General features: G+C 37.8%; 1 pseudogene; it reads right to left on the reverse strand.

Moving 5' to 3' along the window:
• Nucleotides 1–14,257: 14,257 nt before the first annotated feature.
• LOC114052928 lies at nt 14,258–15,481 on the reverse strand (annotated as a pseudogene).
• Between the last annotated feature and the right edge of the window lie 1,263 nt (nt 15,482–16,744).

Here is a 16,744-nt window from a genome sequence, read left to right on the forward strand (position 1 = left end):
TCTTTCATAAAGACTTTCCTGATAATCCCACCCAGAAATGAACTCATTGTTCTTTCAATCCTTTCAAGTTATTGTCTATACCACTACTATGCCACGATTTCTTACATTGATTGTAGGTATTAGACTTTGTGCCTTACATACCCTACTTACATTCTAATATCCATAGGGGCAGGGGCCAGGTCTCATTGGTCTGTGAGTCAGCCACATTGCCTCCATAGTACTATTCCTTGTGCACAATTTATGATGAAACAGAAAGCATAAACAGATCCTGAATTTGAAAACAAACAAACAAAAAGTCTGGGCTTAAGTCATTTGCCCCCCTTTTTATCCCTTGTGCTGAGCACAGTGCCTGGCACATAGTAGGCACTTAATAAATATTGACTGATTGAAATACAATATATAATTATCAGTACAAATGTGAGGTGGACTGCTATGAACACTGGATTTGAAGTCAAAATATTAAATCTGCCAGTTTGTTACAGATCAATTTTCAAGATACCTAAAAGAAGACAGACTATCAAATGCTAGGGAGGGGAAAATAAAACACCTTATTATTATGTACTTTACTCTCTGCAAAAAAGTCGATGAAAAGAATATTAATATTTTGCCAACTTTATAAAAACAATCTATATGAGTAATAAGGGTATTCTTGATGAAAGTAGAAGGGAAGAGGGTTGTTTTTGAAAATTCTACAGGCTATCCAGTCTTCACAGGTGACTGAAAGAGAATTCAAGATACTCTTGTGTATGTGTGTTTATACACACATGGGTATCTACATATGTGCATATGTATGGGTAAAATGCCACCTTAAAAGCTCTTTCCCAGCTCTTTTCCTATGAATATTTTGAAATTATATGAATGCTTGAAAGATGTAACAAAGATAACTTCTGTTTAACAACCTAATGATATATATTAAGTAAGCCATAAAAAAGAGATATATGTTCACCAAATGCATTTACCATTGCGGATACTCTCCAAAACAGAGTCCAAATAGAAGATTCCTTTAGGTGATTGGTCCTCCAAACATTCTTAATTAAAGATCACCTTGAGCTGTCATATTTAGCTGATAACATTGCAGATCTTTCTAAATGAAATCTATAATTGTTCTAAAATGTTTAATCTAGCTATCCATGCAAGAAATTCCAAGTGGATAAAAATTACTTTTAATCAAGTTCATGATATCCAGTTACATTAAAGAACTCATAGAGTCACTTTGTCAGCAGATTGGGAGATGGGGTGGGATAGGTGAAAGATGAAATGACTGAGGAAACAAAGATTTGAACTCCTGAGCATATTGATTTATTAAGCAATGCATGCCAATTACTTAACAAGCCAGAACCAGGCCTCCTCAGTTTTGACATGGGACCCCAAATACAGGGGGAGACAGACTTAATCAAATAAGACAAATTAATTTAAAAAAACAACTAACCAGGATACAAAATTAGGTAATCTGATTTTTAATTGGAAGAAAGATTAGGGATTTTCCAAGTGGTGCAATTCTCTGCAATCTGAAAAAAAAAAAAAGTATCCTACTCACCCCAAGTGTCTGTGAATCAAAGGAACATTTAAACAATAACTTATTGAACAGTATTGGACCAGTTTTCATAAAAGATATATAAGTTGCTTGGGATATTTAATTGTGAAAACCACCCTCCCTTCCATCCTGCACCTATCTTACGATCTAACTGGATTTCTGGTCAGTATAACGTAGGTCCTTAGTTAAGGGTCTCTAAGCAGCAGGTAGTGGTAGTTCAGCTTCCTGACCACACAGGTCTAAGTTCAAACAATACAACAAAGTCCTCTCACAATTCCCACAATTGAATAAAGCTTTTTTCACAAGACAGAAATTGGATTAAAACTGTAATTGAATAGAAAGAGGATGGCACTAGCTCCAGAATTGAGTCACAAGATGGATTCAGTGTGGTTCACTCAGTTCCTTGTATCACTTGGTGTTCTAATACCCTCAGGGCAAGGTAAAAAAAATAGGGGAAGAAAGTGAAGGGGGTAAGCATTTATATACTATACATATAAATACTATTTACATAGTATATACTATTTATATACTATATACCCACTATGTTCCAGGCACTGTGCCATGTAGTTTTACAATTATTGTCTCATTTAATTCTCAAAATAATTCTAGGAGTTAGGTTCTATTATCATCTTCATTTTACAGTTGATAAAACTGAGGAAATCTGAGGTTAAATGATTTCTCTAGGGCCACATTTAGTATAAATGGAACTGTACATGAGTACATATATCATGGACAGATAGTATAAATGAACAAAAAAAATGGATTCATATTGACTATAAGGAAGACTGTAATTTTGACTGTCTAGGAAATGGTATAGTAAATTTGATGACCTCAAGCTTGAATGAACTAATGCATGAACATTTTTTATTATGTACTTATTATAAGACAGAAATTGTGCTAAGTACTGGAATACAAATACAGATTAAAAAGTACAAAAAAGCTTCAAGAAGCTTTCAGTCTCATATAGGGAGGTGGTAACTAGGGAGGGATGTTTTAATTCCTAAAAGAAAGCCCACTCTTAACATAAATATTTTTTCTAATGATGCTGTCCAAATAAGTAAATTTTGTGGGCACTTTTGTATGAGATAGGCATGGATGGGCTGCAACATGTTACCGGTGAAGAGCAGTGCAAATGACACTGTGCAATGAATGCCATCACATTGCAACAGCAAGCATAGCAATCATGGAGCAAGAGTATAGCTAATGGACGTTGGTGCCCATACAATGTCAAGAGGTCTAGAGGAAGTCCCATTCAGAACACCAAGGCATTACCTGCTAAAGACCTATAGGAGAACATGGACAGGGAGTACGCAGAATGAAAAAACACGGAGGAGTTGTGATCTGATCTGTTGGAGCAAGTACCCACATCAATAAAATCACAAAGTAATCACTAATAATAGGCCAGGTAGTTGGCCCCTTTCCCTCGAATCACTGTTTGAATGAATTGCAAAGCCTTTTACTAGAGGGAAGAGTCAATAAATCATAAACTTTCTGGACATCATTTCCCTCACCTATAAAGTAAGGGGGTTGGGCTTATTGGCTTTTAAAGTCACTTCTAAAGTCTAACTTAACCATCTTCTGGCCCTAAGTCCTAAGTTCCTGGAGTCTCAGTTTCTTCATTTCTAAAGTGGGGACAATGACATTTACACTGTCTACTTTTTGAAAGCACTTTATCAATGTGAGCCATTACTATCATCAATGAATAATGAATGAATTACTGTAGAGTGTTACATGCAAAGCTATTGACCTCAAAGGATCTAGTAGCTTGGGCTCAGTGGCTTACCTTCAATACTGACAACACAAGAAAAAAGAGCTATAATTTTAAGAATTCTCATATCATCACCCAGGCATATGAACACTAAAAAACCCCATCATGGGTACGAGTTTCAAAGTGTCATAAAGTATTTTTTTCTGTTTGTTTCAGACTGATAACAAAGAATGAAAGACTGTGCTAAATCAATGGCAGAATGCCAACTTAAATATAATTGCCCAAAACAATCAATTAGTTATGGCCTCAAAAGCATAGTGAGTGCTGACTTTGAGCCTTTCCAATTTCAGAAGGGAGTAAAATTTCTTGATTTCCAAGGAATTAAAAATGAAATAGAAAGTAAGGAATTCAATTATCTTATTTTGATATTTTATATCAAATAAATAGTGCATATATTATAGTCAATAGTACACTATCAAATAAATGCAAGCTATCACAATAAATAGTGAAATAGACTAGATATCTTTAAAAGTTTGAAAGGATGACCTGGGAATCTTTCTTATTTTTTTAACTTTTTTTTGTTTTGTTTGGGCTAGGCAATGGGGTTAATTGACTTGCCCAGGGTCACACAGCTAGTAAGTGTTATGTGCCTGAGGCCAGATTTGAACTCAGGTCCTCCTGAACCCAGGGTCGGTGCTCTATCCACTATGCCAACTAGCTTCCCCCCCAGGAATCTTTAAGTAACTTTGTGTAATCAGGTAGCAAGCTTCCAAACCTCTTGAATTCTTGCAGTAATGCTTTCTACACAGCTTTCTGTCCATGTGTTTATTGATTCCTTAAACTACTTCAAGTACAGCTATTATCAGTAATCGTGAACTTTGGAGGATAAGGAGTAAGCCAGTTTTACTGGACCAAAGAATGCATAAAGGGGAATGATGTGTGATAAGCCTGGATAGTTAGATCTGAGACAGATTGTGAAGGGCTTTAAATGACAAACAGAGGAGTCTGTATTTTATCGAATGTGGCAACAGGGATATAAATTCAAAATTATTCTGAACTTATTTATTCAAATATAGATGTATTTGGGTCATATTATCTCCAAGTAAAGTATAAAGTATGTGTGTGTGTATACATACACATATACATGAGTATATATTATTATATATCATACACACATTTATATCCATTTGTATATATTTCAACACTCCCAAAGGAAAAAAATGTTCTTCTATCCGTGCCTCAGGATAGAGTTTTGAAAGATGATTGTGCTCTCAGTGCATACTCTGAGGCTAAAATGCAACAGAATATGGATCAGTTCTCTGCCAATTACATTAATTTTGGCCTGACAACATCAAAGAAACAGAGGTTCTCCACCAGCCAGCATTGCACTATCCATATGTGGAACCATTAGTTATAGCAAATGAAGAAATGTTGAACACTGTAGATAAATTGACTTACCTTGATAGTATACTTTGAAGGGATATATGCACAGATGAGTTTGACACACACATTGTCAGAGCTAGTTCAATATTTGGGAGACTCTAAAGGAAAGTTTGGGAAAGAAGAGGTATTAGGCTGCATGCCAAACTGAAGGTTTACAGAGCTGTTATGCTGACCTCATTGTTGTGTGCCAGTGAAACCTGGACAATATACCAGAACCATTACAGGAAATTGAATTGCTTTCATTTGAGCTGTTTTAGGAAGGTTCTAAAGATCACGTGGAAAGATAAGGTACCAAACACTGAGGTCTTTTCTCTAGCTGGACTGCCAAGCATCCAAGCTCTACTGCAGTGAGTGTAACTTCAATGGCCTGGCCACATGGTTTGACAACAATCAGTCATAAAGTGGTAGGCTTCAAATTAATGTCAATATAAAACTAAAAATGAAAACTAAAATGATATTTTGATTTATTTTTTTCCTTTAAATAATAACCATAATAGAATTTTATAGCACTATAAAGCTTGAAAAGTGATTTACAAATATTATGTCCTTTAACAACCATAAGAGATAGAGATTATTATTACCCCCTTTGTTTTACAGAGAAAGAAAGTGAAGCATTAAAAGCTTAAATGATTTGTTCAGGCTCCTACAACTAACAATTGTCTGACGACAAAATCAAATTCCAGCCTTATTGACTCTTTATCCAGAACTCTGTCCACTACATCATCCAGCTGCCTCTATGTAGATATAATATGTTATATTCATATGTAGTTCCTATAATTCTATTTTCAATTAGGTTTTATCCCCTTAGACATTTGAAAATTTGTGTTTCATAATTCATTCTACAAAATTATAAAATTATTTTAGGGGGATGAACTCCTAAGCTGTGTTTTCATTAAAGAAGCAAATTCTCATCATAGACATTCTTCAAAGTAGATCTATCATTTATATTCTTATTTAGTTCCTTGGGAGCACTGATAGGTTAATAAACTTTTTCAGGATCAATCAGTTAGTGTTGTCAGAGGTAGGACTTGAACCTGGGCCTTACTTGACATGAAAGCTGGCTCTCTGCTTGTTCTACTATGCTACTTCCCTGAGTAAATCAAAGATTTTTTTAAATAAGAATTTAAGAATCTGAGACGTTTAATAGTAGGTAAAAAAGTAATTGTCAATTAAAAACTGAAAAAAAAAATGTAACAAAGGCATTATTTCTTGAAGAAGCAAACCCAGCAGGGTTTAAACTGAAATTGAACAGATGAATTAAAAAAAAATGTTAAATGCTTACAGATGTTCCTTCAAAGTAACACCCTGAGCTAAATATCTGGTTTCTATATTTGGAATAATAAAAGAAAAGGGAAAAAGGAAAATAACTGATTATATGGAATATATAAAAGCTCATGTTCATTTGTGAACATTCCTTCACATATACTGAAACATGGTGGTATTTAAAGAAAATGATTTTGAAAATCTAAGAACAGTTTTAGACTCAAGAAAGGTTAGTAAAAAAAAATGAAGCAACAGATTTATCAACCAAGAGAAAAAAGGAAATGTTCATCTTCTCCCACCCCCAATCCTTGAGAACATTTAAAGCTTTTAGCAAACAATCCATGTCTGTGAAATGACTGTAGAATGACCTGAACAGTCCAGCAGACAGAACTGCTGCTATGGGAGAATATTTCACATCCATTGTCTAGTCCCGCTTTTTGTGTAACTTATAAAATATTACCAGAATCCATGTACTAATTACTCAACAAGAAAGACAACAAATAGCAGGAAAAATGAGCCATTTCTATGTTATCACACACACACACACACACACACACACACATTGAAACTTCTATCTTGTGAAGAATAAATATAACCAATACAAAGGGAATTTGGGACAGTATTCAGAGTTAAAGCAAAGAGGTTTAAATTCTTCCCCTCCAATTTACCAGTTATCAGTATAACCTTTATTATTTGCCTGCTCTGGGCCTCAGTCTCTTTCTCTGAAATATGGAAGAGTTGGATCAGATGACCTTTAAGGTCCATTTCCTCTTTATACCTTTGCTTCAATGAAGTTGAACAGGAAGACCAAGATTCAGTGGCTCTCTATCATGTGTATTTGGTCACAATTCTATTCTAAAAAATCTCATAAAGAAGTTCCAAACTCAAACATGTCACAACATGGATGCTAAGATAACTTGAGAGGATCTCAGAAAAGACAGGGCCTCTTGGGGCTGATGTTTGGCATGAGTGAAATGCCTCCAGGCTGACTCCACTTAATCAAAAACACTAGGCCCTGAGGATAGCTTCTCTGGGAAGTGGACGAGGCCTCCAGAAATCTCACCACAACTTTCACCTCACTCATGGATGCTACATGTTCTCCTTACACTTCCCACCCACAGACAGAGCATATGCTCTAGTCTTGAAGAGACATTGTTCAATCCATTTCCCTTTGACAAGAATTTGAATGAAATGTCTTAACATAGCCATTTATAAGGCATCATATTAATTTTTAAGTCTATTCAACTTACAACTGTCCCCCACCAACAATGTGAGTGAAATAATCCAAAAAGTTTGCTCAAACTTAGCCAAGAAAGAGTAGGGTTCAGTTGGCTGCTCTTAGATATTGTTTGTACCATCTATTATAGACTAGGGTCAAAAACTTATTACATCAGAACCAATTACTCCCACACAGTTTACATTATTCAGTACAATACCGCTAGTACACATTATTGGATCAGCAGACTGTTGAGGATATCAGACCAGTGCCTCCCCTCCTATATGATTTTGTCCCCATTTTATTCTAATGGGATATGTTCAGTGGCACTAACATTGTTTGAGAATGATTTGAAACACTGATTCTTCCCCAGTGACAGTACTTGGATGACAGTTCATTCTTTCTCTCTCTCCTTTCGGAAAGTCTGACAATCAAACCAATGGTACGTTGTCATTGAAACATTAATTGCTAATACACCCTGGAAGACTGATACCAAATTTGATATAATTGTCATCTCTTCTTTTTGAAATGATTTGTTTTCTTTAGGCTAGTACTTTGGAGATTGTGGTGGGGTAGGCACTTGGAAGAAGCAACCATTATAGAGCTGATAGGTAATGGTACCCAGATAGTGTTAGGAAATAAGGGTGCCATGTTTGGTCATCTATCTTATCATGATAGGAATATAATAAGTCATATGTATGTGTATGTATTACATATATATGTATATTTATATATACTTAAACTTTATGGTTTTCCCTATAGTCATCTCAGGGAGTAGATTGTCCATTTGTTATTAGTCCCATCTTACAGATGAGGAAATAGCATCAGAGAGGCTAAGTGACTTGTCTAGTATTACAACCAATAAACTTATAACCTCACAAACGAACTCAAGTCTCTTGAAGGCTAAATCCAGTATTCTAGTGACTCTACTATATTGCATATACATTTTGAGACTCATTTCCCCCATCTGTAAAATGAGAATATTCATAATTGCAATTATCTACCGTAACAGGTTGTTAAGAGAATCAAATGAAATTATGTAGGTGAAATGTTTTGTAAACTACAAGGCGTGGAAGGGAAGGGAACCCACATTTTTTCACTGGCTAATTTGTGGCAGATGCTGAGCCAAAATCTTTAAAAATATTATCTCCTTTTTTCCTCAGAAATACCCTATGAAGTAGGTGTTATTATTAGTCACATTTTATGGTGGAGAAAACAGAGTCAGACAGAGGTTAAGTGACTTGCTCAGGGTCACATAGTTAGTTAAGTGTCTGAGGTCAAATTTGAACTCAGGTGTTCCAGATGCCCAGAGCTCTAGTCACTGCACCACCTACTATTGAGGACAGCTACAATTATAAGGAGTCTCTTACACACTTGTCTATTTGTCTCACTAAAGACAGAATACAGCCTGCTTTTGAGAAATGAGTACTGAAGAATTCTATGTTTTCAGTTCATTGCCACATCATAGCTCCAACATGAACTCAATAAAATTCCATTCTAAAAATATTTTAAAGTAAGTACCTACAATGTGCAGGGCCTTGGGATAGGCTCTAGAGACTCCAAAACAAAGCAATATCCTTGTTCTCAAGGAAGACATCTCTACTTAGAATCTATATGCACATGTAAGTTCACACAAGTTGGATGAAAGGTAATTTCAAAAGGGTAAAGCTCCAAGGGCTGAGGGTGGGAGGGAGGAAGGTGGAATCTTTAAGGGTCTCATGTAGCAGGTGGCCCAGGAGCTGTGCTTTTAAGAAGCAGAGACTGGGTGCAATCTTGTTGTGTTAATTGCTGCAAAGCTAAATTCACTTATATTCATTTAAATTGGAAAATATATCCATTGCAGAAGCACAGCTGGCTCATGTGTCTGATGAGCAAAAGATATTGCTAAAAATGTTCCCATTCCTCAGCTGAGGGAGGCATCCTGCTGAGAGGTTATGCTTTGAAGCATAGATCTTTTCCTCTCTTTCCCTTTCTTCTGTGCATTTCTTTGTAATCAAACTATTACCTTCAGTGTGGAAGTTTGCTGCAATTATATTTACAGAAAAGAGAGGTGTTTTAAAAAAGATTAAAGCTCACCTGCACTTATGTCTATGAGTACAGATAGTGAGCCTGCAAAAGTCAGCTCTGTTCCTTCTTGGAGGTAGACTTGGGTAAGAAAAACCTCCAGCACCATGTAAACATGCTTTGATCGTGACTCATATATAATCAGCTTCCTTAATAGTTATTTGAAACAAAACATCATGGATCATAGAAGAACAAGCAAATTCAGTGTTTGTTTATGTTGGAAGGTCCTGGAGCACTGCCACAGGCCTAAGAACTCCAACTTTTGTTCTCTAAAATGGCCACTGATCTGGTTACTAGGTTCCCCTAACAGCAACTCTTTTCAGTTTACTCAATTAGGTCCTATCAAACTTGGTGGTCAAGTAACAAGTTTTTTCCAGGAAGACCAATCTCTCTTACAGGAGAGGATGAGATTTCTTGCTCTAAATGACACCATAAGAGTCTATAAGCTCTAGAATTCCAGGGTAGGGAATCTGGGGCCTCAAGGTCACATGTGGTCTTCTAGGTCGTTGGGTATAGCATTTTGACTGAGTCTTAACAAATCCTTGTATTAAGGGAATTTGTTCTGTGAAGTTTGGATTTAGTCAAAGGACGCACTTAAGGACCTAGAGGGCCACATGTGGCCTCGAAGTCGCAGGTTCCCCACCCCTGGTCTAGACTCTACATGCCAAGATTTTAGGTGAGTGAAGGGTACAAATTGGGCGATTTCTTGCATTGCTTCATCCCCAAAGTTATCCTGTCATCTTGCTAATTGGATTGGAGGCCACAGGAGGTCATGAGATAGGGGAAAGCAATGAGAAGCAGAAAAGCAGAGTCCGTAGAGACAATGTGACATAGAGGAAGAAGCATTATATGTTGAGTCTGAACACCTAGGTTTGAATCTTACCTTAATCACTTCTCCACCTAGCCTTGGGAAGATCATTTAGTCTCTCTGGCCCTTGGCGGCCTTGTTTTTAAAATGATGGAAATGAAGTAGGTAATGACCAATGTCCTTTCCAGTCCTAAAGTTTGGGTTGTGCTACTCACTGCAACAACACTTTGGGGGCCTGGCAAGCAAAGAAATCAAGAGGATATAGGTACCTCAGTACAAAACAAGGCAGTCTCAAAGTTAAAACAAACAGCAATTGGGAGGTATGAAGGAGTGTGGGGGGCAATGAGAATCAGGTTAACAAAGTTTTGGGCACAACTGTCAAAAAGCTAAGAGATCCACAAGAAGGAAGGGAACACTGGCAAGACCGGCAGAGAGAGACAAGGTACACTGGGGAGGCAGGAAACAATAGGTCTGCAATACTGAAGGGGCTGACTACCTTGGCCTCAGGTGTGGCTATTTTTTAACTACACAACCCTAAGACCCACCCAGCCATCACAGCCAATCCTGTGCAAGCCTGGTCTATAAACTGCATTAATACAAGATGACAAAAGAAGAAAATGATAAATGTTGGAGAAGATGTGGGGAAATTGGAACACTAATGCATTGTTGGTGGAGTTGTGAAATGATCCAACCATTCTGGAGAGCAATTTGGAACTATGCCCAAAGGGCTATCAAAATGTGCATACCCTTTGACCCAGCAATAGCACTTCTAGGGCTATATCCCAAAGAGATTATACAGACGGGAAAATGACCAACGTGTACAAAAATATTTATAGCAGCTCTTTTTGTGGTGGCAAAGAATTGGAAATTGAGAGGATACCCATCAATTGGGGAATGGCTGAACAAGTTGTGGTATATAAATGTAATGGAATACTATTGTGCTATAAGAAATGATGAGCAGGATGATTTCAGAAAAAAACCTGTAAAGACTTGTGTGATCTGATGCTGAGTGAAATGAGCAGAACCAAGAGAACGTTGTGCAATGACAGATATTAATAAACTTAACCCTTCTCAGCAATACAAGGATCTAAGACATCTGCAAAGGCCTCATGATTGAAAATGCTATCCACATCCAAAGAAAGAACTATGGAGTTTGAATGAAGATCGAAGCATACTATTTGCTATTTTTTTTTGTTCTATTGAGTTTTGTTTCCTCTTTCTAGTGGTTCCTCCTATTGGTCCTAATTCTTACTTACAACATCATTAATGTGAAAATATGTTTAATAGGAATGGATATGTATAGCCTATATCAGATTGTGCGCCGCCTTGGGGAGGGTGGTGGGGAGGAAGGGGAAGAAAAAATTTAAGCTCAAAAGCATATGGAAGTGATTGTTGATAAATCAAAATAAATTAATTAATAAAAAATAAATAAGCTACAGTAATAGAAAACGTGGTTAGAAGTAAATAATGAAAGGTAAAAGAGGGAACTTTTAACCTCTCCTCTAAAGATGAATGACCCTTTGGGCTGTCCCTGGCTCCATGCCTCCACACATAGTTGAGGATACTTAAACCCAACTGGCTGACTCAGCCTTAGCTCCAGCCTCTGAGACCAATCTCAGCCTCCATAGGGAGATGGTGATGGGAGAATCTTTGGATCCTTGACTTGATGGTCAGTCTTGCTGTTAATTAATTTCATCCTCACCTTGTACTCTGCATCTAGTAACTAGGCTTTTGCTTTACTGTGTACGCCTATGGTCATATTGTTATTAAAAGAAAGAGCCTGGATACACAACCAGGTCCTTACAAGATATATACAGAGTAGTTAAAGGTGATCTGAAAGGAGAGGCCTTAGCAGTTGGGAGTAGGAAAAATTCTTCTGCAGCAGGTAACATTTGATCTGTGTTTTTAAGGAAGACTGGTGGTGAGAGAGTAGCATATTCCAGGCACAAGAGACAGCCATGCAAAGGCAAAGAGATGAGAGATTGAATGCTGTGTTCAAGAAACTGCAAATAAATCAGATTATATAGAGAGTGTAGGGGACTAAAGGATAAAAATACTAGCGAAGGTCCAAGTTGTGAGATTTAAGTGCTAAACATGGGACTTTATATTTTATGCTGGAGGTAATGGGGAGTCACTGAAGATCTTTGAGCAAAGACAGTTATATGGTCAGGTCTACATTTAGAAAAAAAATAATAATAATCTTGGCAGCTGAGTGAAGAGTAATTGGTGTGAGCAGAAATTTGAGGTAGAGAGACCACGTGGGCCATCGAAGTAGTACAATTGAGAGGTGATGAGGGCCTGGACTATGGCTGTGGACCTGTAAATGAAGAGACATGTATGAGAGATGCTGTGAAGGGGAGATCTGAACCCAGGGCTTCCTGACTCCAAGCCCAATATTACACTCTCCACACTGAGCTACCATGTTCCACCTACTTAACCATTTCTGGCTCGGCCTCAAGCTAACAGAATGATGGTCTGTATTTTCTCCTGTTGCCTGTCAGGACCTATCTAGTCCCCCAGGACACTGACATTACCGATCATTTCCCACTCAGTTCCTGACCAGATCCCAGCATTTAATAGAGGAAGATTTATTTAAAAACTCCCTGAAGTTCGGCTGCCAGCTCCAAAGGCTTAAACCAAGATTTCAAGTGCGGGGAGAAGTGAGCAGACTTAAAGGATGGGATGTCACACCTCTTGCAGCTTCATTCATCTCGTGGATGGGGCAATATCACCGTCGTTCCCAATTAGCAGGTGGTTTCTGTGTTGTGGGAGGTATTTATTCACAGAGAGCTTCTCACCCTGGCATAACGTCTGTGCGCATAGTGACAGCTGATCCCTGGATACCTGGGGGTGGCTGATCACAGATGGTGAATTGGGGCCCAGGCCTTCCCTTCTGCCAGCTTGTAGTTCTGTGCTCCAAATGATCATCCTCTTTTTCTCTTCATGAAGCTAGGATAACTATACTTCATCTTTTGTCACGTTTCACATAAAACGCCTAATAGAAGATATGGAGAACAGTCCAAGGGAAGGAAACCATAGAAATACAAAATTTTCCAAAGAAAAACATATGGAAAAAATGTGTATAGTATAGAGTAGACAAAAGGTCAACATTCTCTGGAACTTTGGGTGCCTAAGTACCTTGAACATAGCTATAGAAATAAAAGTAGTGAGAGTTTTTAATATGGGGATGTGGCCTTAGGAAACAACTTTAGACCTCAATTAGCAGATCATGCACTCATCAAGCAATCAGTCAGCATCTACTACATGCCAGGAATTCGGCTTGGGTGTGAAGTTATAAAGACCAGAGTGAAATAGTTACTGCCCTATATGTTCTATACATGCTAAGGGGAGGGGCAAACAATTTATGCCTCCATGAGTACATACAAAGTACTTTCTTTTTTTCTTTCTTCTTTTTTTTTGAACAGGTTTTTTTTGTATTTTCTTTTTTAATTAATTAATTTATTTTTAGTTTTCAATATTCACTTCCACAAGATTTTGAGTTCCAACTTTTCTCCCTATCTCTCCCCTTCCCCCACCCCAAGATATGCATTCTGAATATCCCTTCCCCTAATCTGCCCTCTCCTCTATCATCCTCCCCCCCTTCTTTTGCTTCCTTCCCCTTATATTTTCCTGTAGGGCAGGATGGATTTCTATACCCCATTGTCTGTATATCTTATTTCCCAGTTGCACGTAAAAACAATCTTTAGCATTTGTTTTTAAAACTCTGAGCTCCAAATTCTCTCCATCCCTACCCACCCACCGTCATTCATAAGGCAAGAAAGTCAATACAGGTTATACGTGTATAGTCATGCAAAACACCTAAATAATAGTCATGTTGTGAAAAACTAACTATATTTCCCTTCATCCTATCCTCCCGCTGCCCCCCCCATTTATTATATCCTCTCTTTTGACCAGGTACTTCCTCAAAAGTGTTTACTTCTGATAACCCCCTCTCCCAATCTGCCCTCCCTTCTACCATCACCCCCTCTCTTATCCCCTTCCCCTCTATTTTCCTGTAGGGCAAGATAACTTTCCATACCCAATTGAGTGTGTATGTTATTCCTTCCTTAAGCCAAATCCTATGAGAATAAGATTCACTCATTCCCTCTCACCTTCCCCCACTTGCCCTCCACTGTAAAAGCCTTTTCTTGTCTGTTTTATGTGAGATAATTTACCCCATTTTACCTCTCCTTTTCTCCTTCTCTCTGTATAATCCTTCCACAGATGCTTGCTATTAACCCTGAATTCTGTCATCTCGAACCCAAGCAGCTTCAGTCCTCAGGTCTACTCAAGGGTCAGCACATCACCCTCTTTACACACCCGGTAGTCTGAGATCAGGGTTAGCACACCTTTCTGGGGGCAGTGGGCAGACCAAACTGTCTCAGCTAAGGCTCTATCAAGTGGGGGAACTACTCCAGGGTGCCCCCATCCAAGATCATGGTGAAGGTCATCTCTTTGTTACCAGCTCAAATATAATCTATTTCTGAATATTTAGTGAATCATTCACTCAATTCCTTCTTCATTCTGTTATTGAGCAGGACACTGACCTCACCCCTCAGCTCCTTGCTGACCTGGGCCAGGTGGTCCTTACACTCATCAGCTGCACCTTGGCTCAAAGTTATTGTCATAACCTCCTTCTTTCCTAAGACAGTGCTTCCAAGGGAGGAGGAATGCATGACCCTTGCCCTTTTCCCAAATTAATTTGGGTGTCTACTTCTTGAGGGGGGAGATGGTGAGATTAAAATAGAGTGGTCAAAAAGAAGTCCATTATCTCAGGTACCACTTAAAGTCACTATTAGGAGACAATGAGATTTAAGTAGACTGGTCAATAAAATACTGAAACAAGAAACCCTCAGCCCCTCTGCCCTTGGGAGGACAAAGGAATAGATAATGCCCCAAACTCAGAAACTAAAATCCCTGATTACCTCATCTCCTGCCCGGCAGGTTTTACTCTACAAGAATCCATAGTCTCTCCTGGCGAGGGGGTGTCCTCCTTAAGTGAAGGGCATCTACCTTTGGTGGGTGACATCTCCCCTTACTCAGGCATCTCTCTTAAACCCCCTGTCCTTGGGGGACTGCCACCACCCCCCTTAAGCTGGGATCTCCCTTTAACTGTGTCTTCCTTAATGAACTGGGGAGCCTGCTTGGTGTGTTGTGTTGTTTTGTGTTGTATTACCCACAATAAATGCCTGTACTTGATTTGGAGACAGCCTGAGCGAATTCATTTTGAGTGAACATTTTCAGGTGCACCCTGAACCTCATCATAGTCACTCTTAATATCTTTCAATTTGTTGTTCCTCACGTTTGCTACAGAGAAGATGAAAAGGTATTTGTATGTGTCCACACATTTTTGAAGGTTGCTATCAGGTTTTGTTTGAATTCTAAGTCTTTCTTGGTGATCTTCATTAAATAAACCTTCTTATGGTCACATCTGGATTTAGGCATGATGTTCCCAATACTGAAAGGTAAATTTTTTAAGAAACAAGGTAAGCTTCCTAACCTGTGGGGTGAGTATCCCCCTCAAATATGTATGCTTGTTTAGGGAGCAAGGGAAACGGGGAAAAAGGGAGATAAAAAGGTCAGAAGTCTCTGTGTAGTACCCAAAGGAGATTTTCTTGTTCTTTGTCCCAGAGTCCAGGTGTTTGGATTTCATAACAACTTTTTTTCTCTGTGACTTCTGTTGCCTGGCTCTTCCCTGCTCTTACCTTACCTGTGTCTTATTGACTTTTTTTTTTTCCTCTTAACATTTGTTAGGATGGGAGGGGCTAACCAGGTAGGCAAAATTGGTCCCTGCCAGTCTTATGGTCAGGGCAAACTGGGGTTGTGGTGAGGAATTTGGGGGGCTTTCTGCCCAAAACCAATGAACAGCCACCTCCAGTATCCTGTTTTCCTTAGCAATGTCAAGACAATGCTACATTTGGATAAAACAATGGGTTTTTTTTTCAGACATAAGGAGAAAGCAGTTTTATGACTTTCTAATCGTATACATTGTGAATTACAAAAAGAATCTCACAACTGTAAGAAATTTCACTGCACCTAGTCTAATCTGCCTGAATACACTGACAATTTCTGGTAAATATCAAAGTTTTTTCAAGCATTTTGATGAGTTTTATTGATAAATTAATATGAATAACTGCTGATTATGATTTATTTTCCTTCCTTCTAGTATTTAAAAATCATCCTATATACATTTACTCCTTACATAGCACAATTCACAAAATTGCAGACCAACTATTTTTTTCTTTAACTACCTCTGCAGTTTTCAAAGGTGCACAACAAAATAATTCATGATATTCTCTTTCAGAAAGCAGGATGAAGGTTTATTTTCCCTGATATCATAGCCATATTATGTTCTTGAAGAAAAAAAATATATATATATATAGGGGATAGCAATAGGTAAATATGTTCTATTTAGAATTATCATTTCAGAAGTTATTTTAAAGTCAAGGAACCATTATACAAAAAAAGATCAAAATGTACAATTTCAATAGATTATGTACATTCAATAACATCAACCTCTCTATAATTAATATAACATTAAAGAAATGATAAAATATAAGAAATATTTTTTTCTTAAATAAGACTGGTTGAATATTAAATTTAATATCTAACAGCAGACTATGAAGTCAATCCCCCTCTTGCTCATAACAGCTTTTTTTAAGAAAACATTCCAAAGTCTATACTATCTTAATCTATTTTATTTGATTG

The sequence above is a fragment of the Vombatus ursinus genome, unplaced genomic scaffold (genome assembly GCF_900497805.2).
Source record: "Vombatus ursinus unplaced genomic scaffold, bare-nosed wombat genome assembly UNPS02014810.1, whole genome shotgun sequence".
NCBI classification, from domain to species: Eukaryota; Metazoa; Chordata; class Mammalia; order Diprotodontia; family Vombatidae; genus Vombatus; species Vombatus ursinus.